At 54.1% G+C, this 16,977-nt stretch overlaps 1 protein-coding gene across 2 annotated transcripts in view; it reads left to right on the top strand.

Moving 5' to 3' along the window:
- The first annotated feature begins 3,404 nt into the window (after nucleotides 1-3,404).
- The window catches only part of Atp2b2 (ATPase, Ca++ transporting, plasma membrane 2), a 123,973-nt gene continuing 110,400 nt past the window's right edge, over nucleotides 3,405-16,977 (top strand). For both annotated transcript variants that reach the window (XM_005413071.1, XM_005413077.1), the window contains exon 1: nucleotides 3,405-3,508. The gene's annotated coding sequence lies outside the window, so the exon portion shown is untranslated. The remainder of the gene's footprint in view (nucleotides 3,509-16,977) is intronic.

Genomic DNA, 16,977 nt, shown 5'->3' with positions numbered 1-16,977 from the left:
TCATCTCTGTGCCCTCCTCTTGCACAGGCTCAGGATGTTTACCAAGTGAGGATCCTGGCCCTCTGCTGAATACGATAGTTAAACTTCTAAAGTTCTCAAGTTGACACAATGAACATCCCTGAGCAGTGAGGGCATGTCTTCTACACCCCAGGATGTACAACTGTGGAGTTATTTAGTTAAGCTTCTGGACTTCTCAAATTGACACAGTGTATCAACCATTACAGAGCTCCTTGCCCAGCTGTGGCTTTCAGTCCTGCTAAGGGCAGAGGCAAATGGAATCCCACCTCCTGAACCCAAAGTCTAGTCAGATACAGTAACAGGCCCAGGGAACAGTAGCTTTGCATTTTGCTTGGGCAAGAAGACTATAGCCTTCCTCCTCCCTCTGGTCACAGCAGCCTGAAGTGGCTGCTGACTCCAGCAGACTCTCACACCGAGTGGCTGCAGACTCGCTGCACAGCCCTATGCCTCACACCTGGCCCTGCTGGGGTCTCCACACATGGAGTCAGCCTTGACCCTTGTTCCACTGCCCATGCCCTCCAGGCCTGCTGTGTTGGTGTCCTTTCTGCACAACACTCATGGTACCAGGAAGCAAACTTGGGCCCACTGGCAGTAATCCTGGTTCTTTGTGGGCAAAGGGGGCCAGGAACTCCTTTGAGAAGCTGATAAGAGTTACAGCTTCCTCCTCAGAAAGACAGATCTGTACCATGCATTTCCGCAGCCCTCGGCCAGCACACACTCACCTGTGGCTGCCTGCAGTGCGCAAGGCTGGGCAGAGTGCTCTCCTGCCCTGTGCTCTGCTCGTCTCCTGGGGGAGATAGATTATGCCAGTTTTTCCAAGGGAAACCTGAGCTCCCTTCTTAGTCCCTAGAGGAGTTACTGGTGCAAGAAGCCAGAAATTCTCAACCTCCCCTTCGTCTCCTGCCAAACCTGGAGTCCTCACCCACCCAGCCCTGGTTCCCCTGAGTGGAGGACGGTGTCAAGTGGAGAGAAGAACTGACTCCCCAGCCCTAGCCCCTGGAGCACAGCTTGTGTCCAAACCACCTTGGAGCTCCAGTGTGCAGCTTGCAGCCCAGAACCAGCCCACAGGAGGGCCAGAGTAAGAGCACACAGCGTTGTGAGCCGGGCAAGGACCTTCAGCTTGGAGACGGAGGTACCATCCTCACTCTTGCAGCTGGGCCTCACAGAATCTCAGTTTCCCTTTCTATAAAGTGGGAACAACACTCCTCTAACAGGGTCAGGCTAGCAGGAGCCTCAGCAGATGTGTGTAAACAGCCCTATCCATAGATGCAGGAAGGGCAGCTGAGAGCAAGGCAGTAGTCTGTCCAGCGCAGTGAGCAAAGAGCAGAGCTGGAATCAGAAAGCCCAGCTCTGCTGAGTCCCAGCCTGTTCTCAGCACATGGTAGGCTTCAGCGATGGGCCTGTTCATGGTCCCTCCTCCTACCCAGCCCCAGTGCCAAGCATCTTCCCCCAGGAGCTCAGGGTAGGGACACTACACACACAGCAGCAGTGGCTCAGGAGGGCAGGGCATTGACAGGATCTTCCCTATTCACTGATCTCTAGAAAAGAAGTCTGATCATGAGCTTGGGTGATAGTGAGAACAATGAGTTAGATTGCTCTGTTCTGCTTTTGTCTTCGTTTTCTCTTCCTGCAGCAGTGGAGGCCAGTGAGGCCAGTGAAATGCTCAGTGCCCCATTCTGATGCCCAGGAGCCTTGTCCGCACTTGCCTTCCCGCTCAGCAACCCAGGCTCAAGTTAGACATGGAGAAGCTGCTCACAGTCCTTCCCAGCTGGGGTGGGCTTCAGGCTTGCGGGAGACACGGCACACTGGATTCAGGGTGGAAATGAGGCCGGGACACAGCTGAGTGCCACCAGCATGTTCTGCCTAGCATGCTGGGTAGAACATCCTCGACTTCGCCGCAGGAGGATGTTTCCAGCAGGAGGCACTGCGTAGGTGTAGGCTAGCGGTGTGGAGCCCTGCATGTGTTTCCTGTGATTGTAAGGAAAGGTACAGGAAGGGGCAGATGGCTGTGAGAGTAGAGAAGTAGGCAGCCCAAGAAGTGTGTCAGGCCAAGAATTCCGAATCTTTTTCTGGGGCAGTGGGGAGCCAATCTGGCTGTGTGGCCTGGTCCTCCTCAGCTCACAAGCCTCTTCTCCCCTCCCCTGAGCCCTGTCCCTGACTGATCTCACCCTTCCCGGGCTGTATATTCTGCACTGAAGTTGCTTGTTTCCACACTGTCTCAGCTGAGGCCATTCTCTGCTCTGGCTCATGCATCTGACTGCCTGCTTGGCATCTCTGTTTGGACGCTGCACAAGCATCTCAAAGATGTCTAATCCAAAACTGATTCTTGATTACCCAGACACCCCCCAACCCACCCAAGAACACCCATTCCCTGCTTCCCATCAGGGTAAACACCACCACACAGAGCGTGCGCCAGCCCAACACCCACTGGGCTTACGATCTGACGAGGGGATGTGGGCAGATAAGCTTGCGGGAAAAGTGCTGGACTGAAGGTGTCACCCAGCCAGTTCTGGGTGAGTCACGGGAGGCCTTCTGAAAGCAGTGACATTGTCTTCTGGGGAGACGGTTTCCTTGAGAGAATATTTTGAGTCAGTAGCCACTGGCCCATGCATGAGGATTGCAGGGAGCGTTCTGGCAGTTCGGCTCCCAAAATAACCCAGATCCGAGGGCGGGCAACCTGGCAAGCCTTGGAAGCCAGGCCCTTCCCAGCCAGGTTCCAACAACCTTGCAGCCCAGCCTGGGACCCCAGATGGCAGGAAGGGCAGAGGAGGGTTGCCAGGGCATAGATCCGGCCCTGGCTGTCCCCAGAGAGCCAGCCAGACTTGCAGCTTCCCAGCCAGCATAGTGGCTTGGCCAGGGCCAAAGACGGGCAGGCAGCAGAGGACGCACTGGAGCCCTGGCTTCCTTCTGCCCTCCCTCTCAGCTAATCTCTGTTTTGATCTGAGTCTGGGCTTCGGGGCCTCTGAGTCTCCTCCTGTCTCTGGCTCTCCCCTCCTGCCTCTCAGGGCTCCTAGGATTTCTCCTGAGGTCTCCTCATTTCTCTCTTCCTCCTTTCTTCCTCTCCCTCCACCCTACTCTCAAGTTCTCCTCTGCCTCACACCCTCCATGCCCCCTCTTTCCTCCCTCCTTCCGTGCCCTCTCCTTTCCGCACATGCCCTGGCTCCAGAACACAGGGCCACCGCAGGATGGGGTACACAGGGGAGGATACTGAGGCCTGTGCTCCCCAGCCCGTCCTCCCAGCGGGTGCTAGGTGCAGACATCTCTGAGCTAGTTTCTCCCTGGTTGCAGCTGCTGGGTTCCCGGGCAGGTGGGACTGAAGATCAGGTCACTGGGCCCATTCAGCAGAATTATAAATAGCAGCTTATGCCCAGCCTGCCCCAGCGAGCAGCCACGGCCGCCACAGGGCCCCAGGGCTCCCTGTCCTCCACTCCTGAAGCCATCCCTTTGAGGCAAGGCCTGCCCAATCCCCTGCACAGCCAGTGGGCCCCAGGTCAGTATCCGATGTGCTATCACCATGGCAACCTGCCTAACCCAGGCTCAGGTTGCAGAGGAGGGTGGGAGGACTGAGGAAGAGGTCCCTTGGCCTGGAATCATAGGCCGCTGCTCTCTGCTGGGGCTTGCTCACTCTTAGGGGACTTCAGAGTGGAGTGCTGTCCCCCGAAACCTCACCCTGCTAGGGGAGGAGGAGGCAGAGACGCCTGAGCCTGGGAGGCCCTGGGGCTAAACAGAAGGACTCTGCCCCAAGTCTCTGCCTGGGACTGGGCACAGTGAGTCTGGCCCAGGCCTTGATGCCAAAGAGACTTGATTTCCAAATCCCTGTCTCTACCTCCAGCCAGCTGTGAGGCGGTCCCTCAGTGCTGCACCTAGACTTCTTTCCGTCTTGGAGGCATGGTGGGGCCAGGTAAAGCTGGCAGACTTCAGAGTCACAACGACTGGGTTTAATCTGACCTTTGCTGCTCCTTGACAGGCAATCCTAAGTAGGTGTTCATTCTTTCTGGGCCTCAGCTTCCCCATCTGTGGAAAGGGCACAGAAGCAACATCAACACCTCACATTGCTGTTTGGAGAATGAGGGGCCACCGAGAGAAGGCACTCAACCAGGACCCCACACACAGGCTGTCCTTGTCCATACTTCTGTTGGAATCTCCCGGTTGGAGCTGCATCAGCCCTCCTCCCTAACTCACACGCTACCCTTTCCCATTTTCAGTCCCCATCTGCAAAATGACCACAGGGGCCCTGCGGGCCTGCCCAGCTCTGGGATAAGCACGTGCCAGCAGCCTCTGCAGGCCTCACAGTTCCTGTTACTCTTCATCCACAGCCTCACCTGGGCCTGAGCTGAGGTACAGGAAAGCCTGTATGGTTGCCTGGCAAGTAAGGCCCCAACTGGAATATGTGGCCCCTGTGGAGGTAGGAGGCAGCAGGCAGGCTGAGACAGGGGCCCTGCTCTCATGCTCTGTCCTTCCCCGCATGCCTGGCCAAGCCCCCCAAATGTCACAGAACCCACTTCCTCAAGGTGAAGGGGAAGTGAAACGTGGTCAGGTTTAGAGAGAGAAACCCAAGCTCCTCTTGTTGCTAACTGATACAGCACTGTCACTGTTGCCACTTCCTGGAAGTTTCAGTCCAAGTTTGCCAAAGCACAGAGAATCCCCTGGCCCCTGGGTGGCTGATGCAGCCCCTGGAGCTCCCAGAGTGCTCTGAGTGGCCTCGGGGGCAAAAGTCTGCCCTGCAGGGGCTCGTCGGCATTTTCTTCCCTTCACCCAGTGAAGATTTTCTGGGGTTTAGGTAGCTCTGTTGTATTCTGCCTGAGTGAGCCTGGGCAAACGAGGTAGCCCTTTTTGCTGCAGTTTTGTTACCTGTAGAGAGAGGATGGAAAGATGACCTGCCTCACTGAGGTGCATGTGGGTCGAGTGTGGTGGCTCCCATGAAGTGGTTAACGCAGCAGGGCTTTGGCACGTACGCGTCTGCTTGTCATGAGTTCCCCCACCGACGCCCTGTGCAGGCACTGTGCCCAGCGGTGTAGCACTGTCTGAGGAGAGGCTGAGGTCCTCCCCTTTGTGTCCATCTCTTTGTGTCCCCACGAACGGGCTCTGCCTGCACTGGGCCCATTACACAAGTTTACCAAACAAAAGGAGAGGAGCAGTGAACCACAGAAATTCACTAGTGCTCAGGGAGCTGAGCACCTCTTACAGGTCTGGTTATTCCTTTGCCTCTCCTATGGCTGCCTCGTCTAGAAAACTCCCCAAACATGTCTGAGGTCTCTGTGGGCTTTCAGTCTCTGTCCTGAGGTGTGGGCCAGAACAAGGAGGCCCACGGGTGCTTCTGGAAGCCGGAAATAGCAAGACAGGCAGATGGTGGAGGAGCGGAATTTGGCACTGGAGGGAAGGAGAGCTGGAGGGAAGAAGACCCTTTACATCCCAGGCACCTTGATGGCCTGCTCTGCTGCAGCACTGCCTCACCTGCATCGAGCACATCACTCGCCCTCCTGGGGCCTCAGTCCCCTCATGTGAAAAGTGGGTACTTCACTCCCAGGCTGCAAAACAGAAAGGAGGCTGCCTGAAGAGTCCCTGTAGGCACTAGGCCTCATTTATGACAAGGTGAGGGTGCTGGGCAGCCAGGCTGGTGGCTGTCCCTCCCCATGCCTGTCATTCACCAGCCAGCCCCATGCTGGGGAGCTGCTAGCCCTCTGGCCAGGGGCTAATAGAGCAGCAGGTGACACAGCTATGCTGCCAGCTCCAGAATGTCATTCTTGACTTCTTCCAAACACAGGAAGGGATTGCAATCTGCTTGCTGTCCCTGAAGAGCCTCAGCTCAACCAGAGCCCCCTGTTACTTCTGCTCAGGGCCTGGCCTTGTACCCATCAGCAGTGTGGGGAGAACACCCAGAGTTTCCTCAGAGGTTGTCAAAGGGGAGGCATCCCTGCACCTGTCTCTCTCCTACCTCAGAACCCCATTCTCCGCCCTGCTGGTGCTGCCAACAAGACCGCCCAGTGAGTGCCACTGTGTGCCATACCGAGGTCAAGAGCACTGCCGTGAGACTCACCCTGGTGCAAATCTTGGCCAGGCCACTCCCTGGCTGTGTAGCCTTGGCCAGTAATTCTACCTCCCTGAACCTCAGTTTCCTCCCATATAAAATGAAGAAAGCAGGAGCACGTTCCTCTAGGAGCAGTGGTGGGTGTTAGATAATGCTTGGGAAAAGGCAAGGGCAGGGGCAGCCTTGGTTGCAATAAAACTTAGCTGCTCTTAGGATTGTTTCTATCACTATTGTTGCTACCCAGGTGCCTTTAGTACTTGGGCCTCCACTGTAATGTCTGAGACAATCAGTTTACAAAGAAAAAGGGTTTGTTTTGGTAGTTGTAGAGGTTTGGCGTAGTTGCTATGGGCCTGTGCAGTACCTCATGGCAGGAACACACGTTGGGGCAAAAGCACCCACCTAAGGACTGGAAGTACAAGTGGGAGTTGAAAAGCGGAAGGCTCCCTGTCCCTTCAAGGACACACCCTCGGTGACCAGCCTCCTGCCAGGCCACACTGGTTCAAGGTCCGGTCATCTCCCAACAGCACCAAGCTGGGGTTCAGGCCTTTTCCACACGGGCCTTTGAGGGTCCTGACTCAGATAGTCGCAGATGCATCCCTGAGAAGCGCCGTCTGCTTCCAGTGTAAGCATAGTGGGGTCCTACCTGGAGGCCGGCTGGCCACATGGGAGGTGCTGCATGCTGCTCTCTGCCTTTGTATTTGGACACGGGCCAGGGATATAGCTCAGCGACGCAGCACCTGCCTGGCAAACAGTGAGGTCATGAATTCGATTCCTGGTACAAAAAAAAAAATGTATTTGAACACAAGAATTTGTTGGAAAAGTGGATGTGTATGAGACACAAAAGATCTCGTTTTCTTCCTGCTTCTGGGGTCAAGCTCTGGGTTCCTGTTGCCACTTTTCCTGTGTCCTTTGGTGCCAACTGTGCCCATCGGGTATGCTGGGGACCCAAAAGTGGATGAACCATCAACGTCACAAATGCCCAGGCCCCGTGGAGAAAGCAGCTGATTCTACCTGAAGAGTGGAGCCAGCAGAGGTATTTACTGAGGGCGCTCTGGGGGCTGAGCAGAGGTCCACTGGCAGAGGAGCAGAAGGCTGAGCTGTCCATTTGTCCATTGGGCAGCTCTGAGTTGCATTTTTTATTATTAAAACAAAAAACCTTCCCACAGAGATGGTTCAGTGTCCAGGAAATGGCTCTGGCTTATCTAAGGCACACATGGGCCCAAAGGAGTAGAGGGTGGAAGTGGTGCTCCCAGAGAGGTCCTCCCTGAGCTGCAATCCAGAGTCAAAAGACCTGCACAAATCAGCCTGTGAAGGTCCCTTGGGAGCCAGCGAGCCCAGTTTTCTTAGTGTCCCCAAGAAGGAAGGCGCAAGAGCAGGGACCGCTAACAGTGGGCCTCCTTGCCAGTGCAGTCCGGCCGGTCTAGTTATGACCGAGAGCCTCCAAGGCCAGCCTCTGGAGCGCTTGCCCTCTACAGAGCCCACTGCAGGGCCCACTACAGGCCCTGGAATCTCTCTAGCCTTAGTTTCTTACATATGCAAAAGAAATAATAAATGGATTCTTTTGAGACCAAACTGAAAAAGCATTTTGTGCCACTTGGTGTTGCTGGCATTTTGTTCAGGGTAAGCCTTGTGTCAGATACCCTGAGAGCTAAAGTTGTCTGCTGAAAAATCTGAGGGTCCCAAGGCCTGAGGACCCTGCTGAAGAGGATGAGGCATCTGCCTAGTGTTCTCTTCTGTCTCCCACCAACCTGTCAGACTGGGAGACCAGGATCCTTTTCCAGCAAGTAAACCTCTCACCATAATTCCTGGCTTCCCTCTACGCACCCCCCCATGTGCACACCCACCCACGCCGTGCACGCACGCACCTGCACGCACACACACACACACACAAGTTTAGAGTCTTATTTCAAAAATACACTTTCTGAAGTGAGGCGGTCAGGAGTGGACCTACTGAATGTTGCCATTGTCCTCCCTGCAGATGCCTTTTGGTCACATCCATTCCTTTCTCCTTCTCTTTAGACTCTGAGAAATGGTGTCCTCCCCTGGCCTTAGCTAAATGCCTCCATTTGAAGGGACTGTGCTCGTTATTTTCTCTAGAAGATCATGACTGAAAACTTATCCTATTTTACCATGTTTTCAGACTCTCCCTTTCTCTTGTCATGATTCCTTTCCTTTTCCTTTTAAATGTCGCTTTCTGTCATCCAGTGTCCTTGTTCCTGCTACACTCTCCTCCAGTTACCATTTCCTTCGGCTGACCACCTTCTTGCAAGAGCAGTCCGCTCTGTCTCTGCTTCCTTTGCTGCCAGTCATGCCTCAGCTCTCTGAAGTCGGACTGCCACACCACCACGGTTCCTGAGGCCACAGCAGCAAATGTAACTCTGAAGGCCACCTGGCCTTCCTGAGGCTCCTTCATGTCTTCTTCCCTCCAAGTTCGTTACATCCTTGTTTGGGTAACAGCACTCTCTCCCTATTCTCTTCCAATCTGCCACTGTTTCTGAGTCTTATTCATGTATTCATCTACTTGATACTTCCATTTTAAGATTCCCTCTCGTAGTTCTAACTAGGGTCCTTTCCTCAGCTCTCTTCCTGTAGCCAATTCCAGCCGCCAGTGATGGCCACACGTTCATATCCCCAACCCGGAATTTTCTGCAGAGTTCTGGTTCTCTGGGTTCTTCTGGCTGATACAACTCTCCTACTGGTGAGGCAGGTGCTATCAAAGGTCTTAATAAGTCAACAGCTCTTGCTCTGGACCACAATTAAATACCCTAAGAGAAGAGGGTAAAGCAGCAATACAACCTCCTGATGGTCCTGTAAGAATCTGCATGAACTAGAAGGCATAAATCGTCTCATATCAGCAGCCATTTGCAGGGAGAATATGTTTGTGTTCTCTCATTTATAAAGACAACTGAACTGGATATTTTATATGCTTTACTTATAGAAAATTAAAATGTATGTTGTGATTAAAAAAATACACTTTCTGCATATCCCAACACATACCCCACTTGCTTGTACACAGCCACAGACATCCGGTCCTGCCATAGTACACACAGACATGCATCTACGTACACACAGGTACACATGGGTGCACACTTGCATTTCTTCCACCAGCACACATCTGTACATGCCCATGCATGCGTGCCTGGCTACAGAACTGTGCGCAGCCTTCTTGCCCTCTGCATACACCCGAGGATGTGACTCTCCAGTGGAGAAGCAGGAGCCAGGATATTCTGTGCAGAGCAGAGAGTAAGTCAGAAAGCACCCAGTAACTTTAAAACAACAAAATTGTTAGCGAGAAGAAAACCCCAGCTCAACCTAAAGATTTTCATAGCCATCAGCATCTTGACCTCTGAGGTCTTTTCCAGTCTCTGGATTCAAAGCTTGAAACATCAGGGCATCTTCTGGGCTTTGCAAACATGCACCCTTTGGTGGCTTCTGCTCTCAGAGGAGTTTCCTGGACACCTCACAGCACAGGATTTGGTGGCCGGAGGCCTGCTCAGGTCTTGCGCCTTCACAGTCTGAGTCAGCAAAGCACACACCTGAGCCCCGGAACCCAGTGCCGTTCATGCCAGGCCCAACCCTGGAGAAACAGAGGCAGCCACACCCCCTGAAGAAGAGGGCAAGAGAGTCCCAACCAGAGAGATTCAGATTTGGGACTTTGGAGGAAGAGGCAACTTTGAGGCTGGAAATGCACAAAGAAGCAGGGCCTGAGGAGGGGGCATGCTGGGTGTGGATAACCTCAGAGTCTAGGCTTGCGTTGTCTTGGGGGTGTGGCTTTAGCGTTCTTAAGTGTTCTGACTGAGGAATTTGAGTAAGACTTGGACTATCTAAGAAGGTGGAGGGGTTGGGCCAGGGCTCAAGGCAGAGGCTCAGGACTGGCCCTTGGCAAGAAAGGAGGAAGAAGTGTCTTCAGGAGTGCTTGGGGCTGCTAAGCCAGCGCCCCCCCTACAGCTGGAGAAGGGCTGGCATTCTGAGAACCCTGACCAAGGGTGAAGGGGACGCACCCCAGGAGCACCTGGAAGTGCAGGGTAGTGGGAGCTTCGTACAGGGAAATCACTGCCAGATCTTGGGCCTGAGCCCAGCTCTGTCTGCACCTGCTCTGTGGGCCAGAGCCTTCCACCTCAGAGCCTGCTTTCCCCTTCTACAAATCACCATCTTTCAAGTTCACTGTGTGTCTTTTGGTAGCCAAGCCATGGGTGAGTCCTGTATCCTCACCTGACTCCCTTGCCTCTGAGGTCCCAAAGTCTGTTATTGCCTCCACCTGAAAGATGTCACAGCTGAGTCCAGAGAGCTGATGGGCTGCACCAGCAGCCACTCAGCAGAGCAAGTGTTCTGAGATTCTAAGCCTCAAACCAAGGGGTTCCAGCCCTACTGCGTTGTGTGGATAAAGAACTATAGCCTATAGGGATGTAGAAATTCCTGAGAGGGTATAGTACTAGCAATTACAGATTTAGAGAGCCAGAGATGGGGTACAAGGTAACTAGCAAAAAAGGAAGAGAGGATTTTTGAGGGCCCTGGCAGTGCTTGGGGGGGGGGGGCGCTGGGAGCCCTCGGAGTGAGAATGCAGTGAGCCAGGCTGTCCACAGCCACAGCGCTTGGTGGCTCTCAGCCTGGGGTCTTTGAGCCTGAGCAGGAAGCCCGTGCCTCTGTGCACCTTTCTCAAGGCTGGGGTCACCTGGCTGGTGTGGTGTCCAAGGGAAGCTGCATTTGCATCTGTCCTTGTGCAAACGGCTGGTGAGAGCGGGTGCAGGCCCCACCCCCAGCCGCACCCCTTCTGTCACGGGGACTCGGCTGCACTGGGGAACGTGGTGCGGTGTTATTTTTAGAAGTGGCACCATCTGTTCAAGGTGCCGAGTGGATTCTGTTCATCTGTGCAGTGGCTGGGACAACTGTGCCAAGTCAGAAGAGCTGCAGAGCTGGCATGCCCCCCTTGGTCACACTCAGGATGACTCAGGTCACTTGTCAGCATGCCACATGCAAGAGTCAGACAGGGCCGCAGACCCAGAGGGCGCATGATTGTGGAGGCCCAAGAACAGCGGGGCAGTTCTGGGACCAGGGCAACCAAGAAAGAGAGGAGCTGAAGGTGGAAGGTATCCCCACAAATCCTATCTGTGTGAGGGTTGGCAGATTCTCAAGTGTCCTATTCAGGCCAGACTTGCGGGGAGGGTGGAGAAGCGGCACAGAACGAGCTGTGGGCCAAGCCCTCTGTGCAGCCAGCACTGGGAATGTTGAGACCAGCCCTGAACCGACCTTGCACAACCCCGGTGCTTCGGCGCATCCCCTGCCTAGGCAGCCATCACTGAGCATGGGGTTCAGGGCAGGGCATCTGACAGCTGTCAGCCTTGGTTCAGACTCAGCCATTAGTGCCTGACCCTCCTTTACCTTGCAAAGCTTCCCTTTGCTCATCTTTGAAATGGGATCCCAGTGACAGCTCCTTCCTGGAGTTTTACAGATTTCCTGACTTGACAGCCAGAAGGCCATGGCGTAGTCTTTGGCCCTGGGTCAAGGTGCGTTGGGCATGAGCTGCTCCTGCCATCTGGCTACCACTTCCCTGTGTGAAGTGCAGGCTCCATCCTAAGACTGCTCCTGGCGTCCTTCCATCATTCAGTGCTTTCTCCATCATGCTGCCAGCACCAGCAGAGGCCTGTCCTGCACTGGGCACTGGAAAGACTCTGGTCTTGGGGAGCTTCTGGTTGCATGGGGGAGGCAAGCTAGCCAAAAGCACCCCAAGCAGAGGGTAGGGTATAGAGCCAAGGAGTGAACCTTACTTGATGAGCTGGCAGTGGGGTGGGGTTGAAATTCAAAGCAGGGGAATTAGAAAGAATGTCACAGAGAAGTCTGCATTGGGGCTGAGTCTTGGAGGGTGAGGTGTTGCTTAGTAGAAAAGCAGGATGGACCATTCCGGAACAGGGGTGTGTGGCCATAGAAGGTGGGAGACAGGGGATGTGTTGCTGTTCAGAGAAGGGCAAGGGGCTCCAGAGGCTGGTGTGGAGCCAATTGGGAAGGGCCCTAGAGGCATGGCTATGAGTGTGCTTCTTCCAGATAGGCACCAGGGAGCCTATCTTTAACCAAGAGAGCAATATACGCTAGCCCTAAAGGTGCCACAGTGTGGTGGTCCTAGTGGTAGGCCCCGGTTCCACCCCTGGCCTTCCCATTCATTAGCTATGTGAGCTGCCTGTAGATTATTTGAAGCCCACTAGCCTGTTTCCTCACCTGTAAAGTAAGTATTAAATGCCTGCCTAGTGGCATTGTCACAAGGTGTATTCACCCCTGACACAGCTCCTGACATGTAGGAGCCACTCTGTGAATGGTAGTCACCCTCAGCCTCACTTTGGGAGCAGTAAAGGAAGAGAATGTGACACCACAACCTAACTAGAGGCCGTGAAGGAGGAGTGTGGGCCAAGGTCAGCCCAGAAGAGGAGGAAGAAGAGGCAGCCAAGCCCCTTTCCAGGGCTCCCTGGGTCTGAGCACCTGGGTCGACAGGGGAGGCACAAAGGAAGGAAGGGTGCTCTGGGTGCTGGAGGAACACGGGTGACAGAAGGATGTGGACAGTGGCCAGGTCTGAGGGTCTGCAACACCCTCAGAAGTACGTTGGCAGCCACACAGGCCAGGGCTGGAATGCAAGCAGAGGGCACTTTGGAAAGGTCAGGTTGGGAGCCACCCATGTGAGGCCATAGTTGATGCCAGGTGGGCAGTATTGCCCTGGAGAAGCTGAGCTTTCCATGGGCAGAGGCAAAACCATGAGGAAAGCCTAGAGTTGGCCCAAAGCAGAATCATAGAATCCTGGACAGACATGGCCAGATGAGTCCCAGGAGAATGGAAAGGAAGGGAGGAGGGTGGACAAGGGACAGCCTCTGTGGACAAGGATCTTCCACATATGGACAAGGATGTTCCACGGGTGGAAAGAGCCAGGTACACATCATCCCTGAAGCCACCCAAGAGCCTGGCCCATCAGGAAGTGGGCATTTGCATGATTAGGGACACACAATCAGATTTTTGAGCCAGAACTAGGAGAGTGTTGGGTATGACAGCTTGAGCCCAAGAGACGAGGACAGGAGTTCCACCACATTGAGACTACTGCTGGTCGAAGGTCCTGGCCCCTACTAACACAACCATTCTCCAGGGCAGAGTGGGGCTAAAAACCAGCAACTGAGCCAGCCTCCAGCACTGCCAACACTAGTGAGCCACAGGGAGCCTCTTTGAGCAGCCCTGTTCTGAGGACTTGGAGAAGCTTATGAGAAGTGAGAGGCGAGGAGACCTTTGCCCTGGCAGAGGACAGTGCGAGCCCAGGTGTGAACTTCAGCCTACGCTCACCAGCTCCTGCTCCTCCTCGGGCTTCCTGAGGCTGAATTCACCTCCTTTGGCCTGAGGAAAGGTCAAGGGTATTACAGAGAACTCGGTTGTCCACCAAGGAGGTTGTGCAGAGATCATCCAGGCTCAGGCTAAAAGGCAGTGAGGGCACAGTCACCAAACGAGGGTTACTCTGCTTGCATTAGGACAGAACAGTGACTGGCTACCTTAGTGAGAAACATAAGCTGAAAGACACCTCACTCAGACACATACCCATGTCCCTGCTGGTTCCTGAATTGTTCAGATTCCTTCACTCCTTTGACTCCAACAGTCCTACTTTCTGCCTTTTTATCCCTCTCTCAATATATTTAGATTCCCTGGCCTCTGCAGTACCAGGCTTTCTCCTGAGCCTTAGCTTTCTGCATCTCTGTTGTGGACCCTCAAGGACTCAGCTGCTCAAAAGCAGCCTCAGGCACATCCCTGTCCCCTGTGTGGGTAAATTCTACCCATGAGGCCATGGGGGCAGAGCTTAATACATCAGACAGACTGAGATCCCACTGCCTAATTAAATATTGCTCCTGATCCTGGCAAAACCAGGGGGAAAGACTTGTGCAACACACAAGCAAATACTAGGTGGAGTTTCTGCACTGGTGGCAGAGGGTACAGATGGGTCAACATGGGTTCTGTGTCCATGCCCTTAAGTGGCCCTGAGGATTTTTTGCAGAGTGCCCCATGCCAGGTTTGCCCACTGAGGTTCTTAATGCTTGAGAACCAAGGTTTGAGCATCAGGATCAAATAGCAGGAGCCAGCTCACCACCCTGCTTAGGAACTCATGGAGAAGGCTCACCCCCCCCCTCACCCACACCAAGCACCACAGATTTGGGGAAACCTTATCCACAACCTCTGCAAACCTTCATTCCAGTGCCAGTATCGCTGTCCTGGAAACTCCTACGACACCATCCCACTTTGTTCTGTCAGCACCAGGATGTGTGGACAGCTGCATGGCCTGGCACACTTAAAGCCCATCCCTGCCTCCCTGATCAGCACAGTGGCCTCCGGACAGCTCCTCGTGCAGCAGGCTCCCCATCGTCGCCAGCTTCTTTGTCCTCCCAGGGGTGTTGTCTTCCATTTCTAGGACCACACGGACAGCTCTCCCTCCCAGCCTTTGCTGGTCAGCCAGCAGGGGGTAAAAGAAATCCTATGTTATCAGGTTGCCTCACCTAAGCTACCCAATCCCATTGGCACCCACCTCTGTTCATCCATCAACACTTTGTTGCCAGAGACAGCTCCCTGAGCCCCAGCCTTCCACAGCCAGAGGTGAAGCCTGAGGAGTCACCATCCAGGACCAAGCATTGATGTGGCTGGGATAGAGAGCACTATGCTTTGTTCTGTAAGGTAGGAACCAGACAGAAGGAGCCCAGCCTGCTGAAGAGAGGGCTGTAGGTAAGCAGGAGAGGGGGCACTCTTGAGAGTATGTAGGAGAGGAGTGACTCCGTGCCGCTCACAGTAGAACGGTAGCCAGTCACTGTGCTGTTTCTGTCTTCTCTGTATAAAGGGGGCCAGCAGTCCCTGTGTCATGCCATTGCTGTGAAGGACTGAACAGAACAATGGGTGCATAGCATGGTGCCAGGCACATAGCAGGGACAGTGTCAGTGTTGCTTTTATAACATTTTGTCCTTCCTTTGCATCTCTGTTTGGAGTCCATAGGGACAGATCAGGAACTTAGACACAACAAGCAGATGAAGGCAGAAGGGAGCAGTGTCACTGTGGCCACTTGGGTCACCTGGGATCTAGGTTGGGAAGCAAAGAGGACTGCAAAGGGAACTTCAACAAGTTCAGAGCTGCTGTTGAGTGAGAGGTGTGGCTGAGAAGTTGCTGCCACATCTGGCTGGAATTAGGGGTTGGTGTCCAAATCAATTCCCCGCCCTGGCTCCGGCCCCAGCCCCATGCCTCCCCTGACCACCATGGCCCAAAGCAAAGCCTCCCCAGCACTGCTGCCTCACTTGGTTTCCTCACTGCCATTTGCTAGCCATTTTACTCTTTCAGCTTAGAAAACTCACAAGGATTTTGAAGGGACAATCCCTAAACCTGGAGCACACAAAAGGCATAGCTCTCAGGAGCCAGGTGCTGCTGTAGAGGCCTGAGTGGGTGTCAAAGGCAGCCGTGAGCTCTAACCAGCTGTGTCTCCAGATGCAGGCCCTTCTCCCCCACCTCCAGCCAAACAGGAAGGGGCCTGAAGAGAGATCCCTGCCTGCTGGCAACAAGGTGACAGCTGGGAAGTCCAGAGCTGCATCCCCCAGCAAAGCCAGCATCGGAGCATGGGAGAGTCCTTGAGGACGGCGCTGTAAGACTGCGTATCTGTCTGTTCCCACCCTCACTTCATGAAGGAGGAAACTGAGGCTGGCAGGGAGGCACTGAGAGTCATCTTGTGAGATAGTAAAGGCAGTGGGACTCAGAGGACAAAGACTGGGCTGTAACAGACATATTTAAACTATGTCAAGTCCTGCCCATGTGACCTTGGCCACCCATGACCTCCCTGTAAAGTAGACTTAGTTCATGGAAGGCATTTGATACGCAGTTGCTGATGACAGTAGTGGTCAAACCAAGTTCAGGAGCCAGAGGACCTGGCTGCCAGGCAGGAGCCATTTTGGTTACATCCCCCCAAATGTGAACTGAGCTACGCAGCTTGGCCTGCAGATCCTGACCCCACAGAGAGAGCAGCACCTACACAGCAGAGAGGAGGATCCCTGTAACACAGACCCCAACACAGGGTCTGAGATGCTTCTCATCAGCGTTGTTAGTTGAGTGGGTGTGTGGATAAGTGAGCTGACAGATAAATGTGTGTGTGGGTGTGCTGTGCTGGCAGCCCCCGGAGCACAGCGGGCAGTGGAGGGTGTTGGCCCTGTATGTGAGAAGACACACAAGAAGCCAGGGTCCCTGACTCCCCGTTCCTGACCCCTGCTTCTGGCACCTGTTCCTTTGAGGCTGGTGAAAGACTGTTGTGTGGGATTTCTGCGTTTTTTCCTTTTCTGGGTGACAGAATAAGAGTTATCTAAAAATAGCACTGAATTTGTTTCTGAGGTTTTCATTTTCAGTGCCTTCCTCCGCCTGTTCCTTCTCCTCAACTGTGAGAATGCAGAGCTGGGATTGCCATCATTGGCTTTGGTGTGCGTGCATGTGTGTGTGCGCGTGCATACACACACACATACTGACAGTGCCCTGGTGGCCCGCATAGTGACCTCGCCCTTCAGAGTCACACCAAGCACATGTCTTCAGACACCCTAAGCACCCACATGCAATGATTTACACACCCAGCATCTTCATGTGCCTTCTGAGTCAGGGTGCCCAGCCCTGTCCCACTCAGGCTCACACAGCCCCATGCATTTACCCTCTCCCCACACACCTGCTCACTTGCACCCACCTCGCCCCATCCATTAACCTCTGTCTGGGTCACACACATGTGGAGAGATCTGGCTCAGGACAAGGGAGGAATTACTGTCCCTTTGTGTCTGATTGCCTGGCTCAGCTTACCTGTTTCCTGGGCTCTCTGAGGAGGAGGACTACAACTCCTCCACATCAAAACAACAGGGAGCCCAGGAAAAAAAAGAAAACATCCTGCCCCATGGGAACAAGAGTTAATTTAC

This window comes from Chinchilla lanigera, unplaced genomic scaffold (genome assembly GCF_000276665.1).
Source record: "Chinchilla lanigera isolate Chin_1 unplaced genomic scaffold, ChiLan1.0 scaffold00160, whole genome shotgun sequence".
Classification (NCBI taxonomy): domain Eukaryota; kingdom Metazoa; phylum Chordata; class Mammalia; order Rodentia; family Chinchillidae; genus Chinchilla; species Chinchilla lanigera.
The sequence above is the reverse complement of the archived record's forward strand: the minus strand, read 5'-3'. Positions and strand labels throughout refer to the sequence as shown.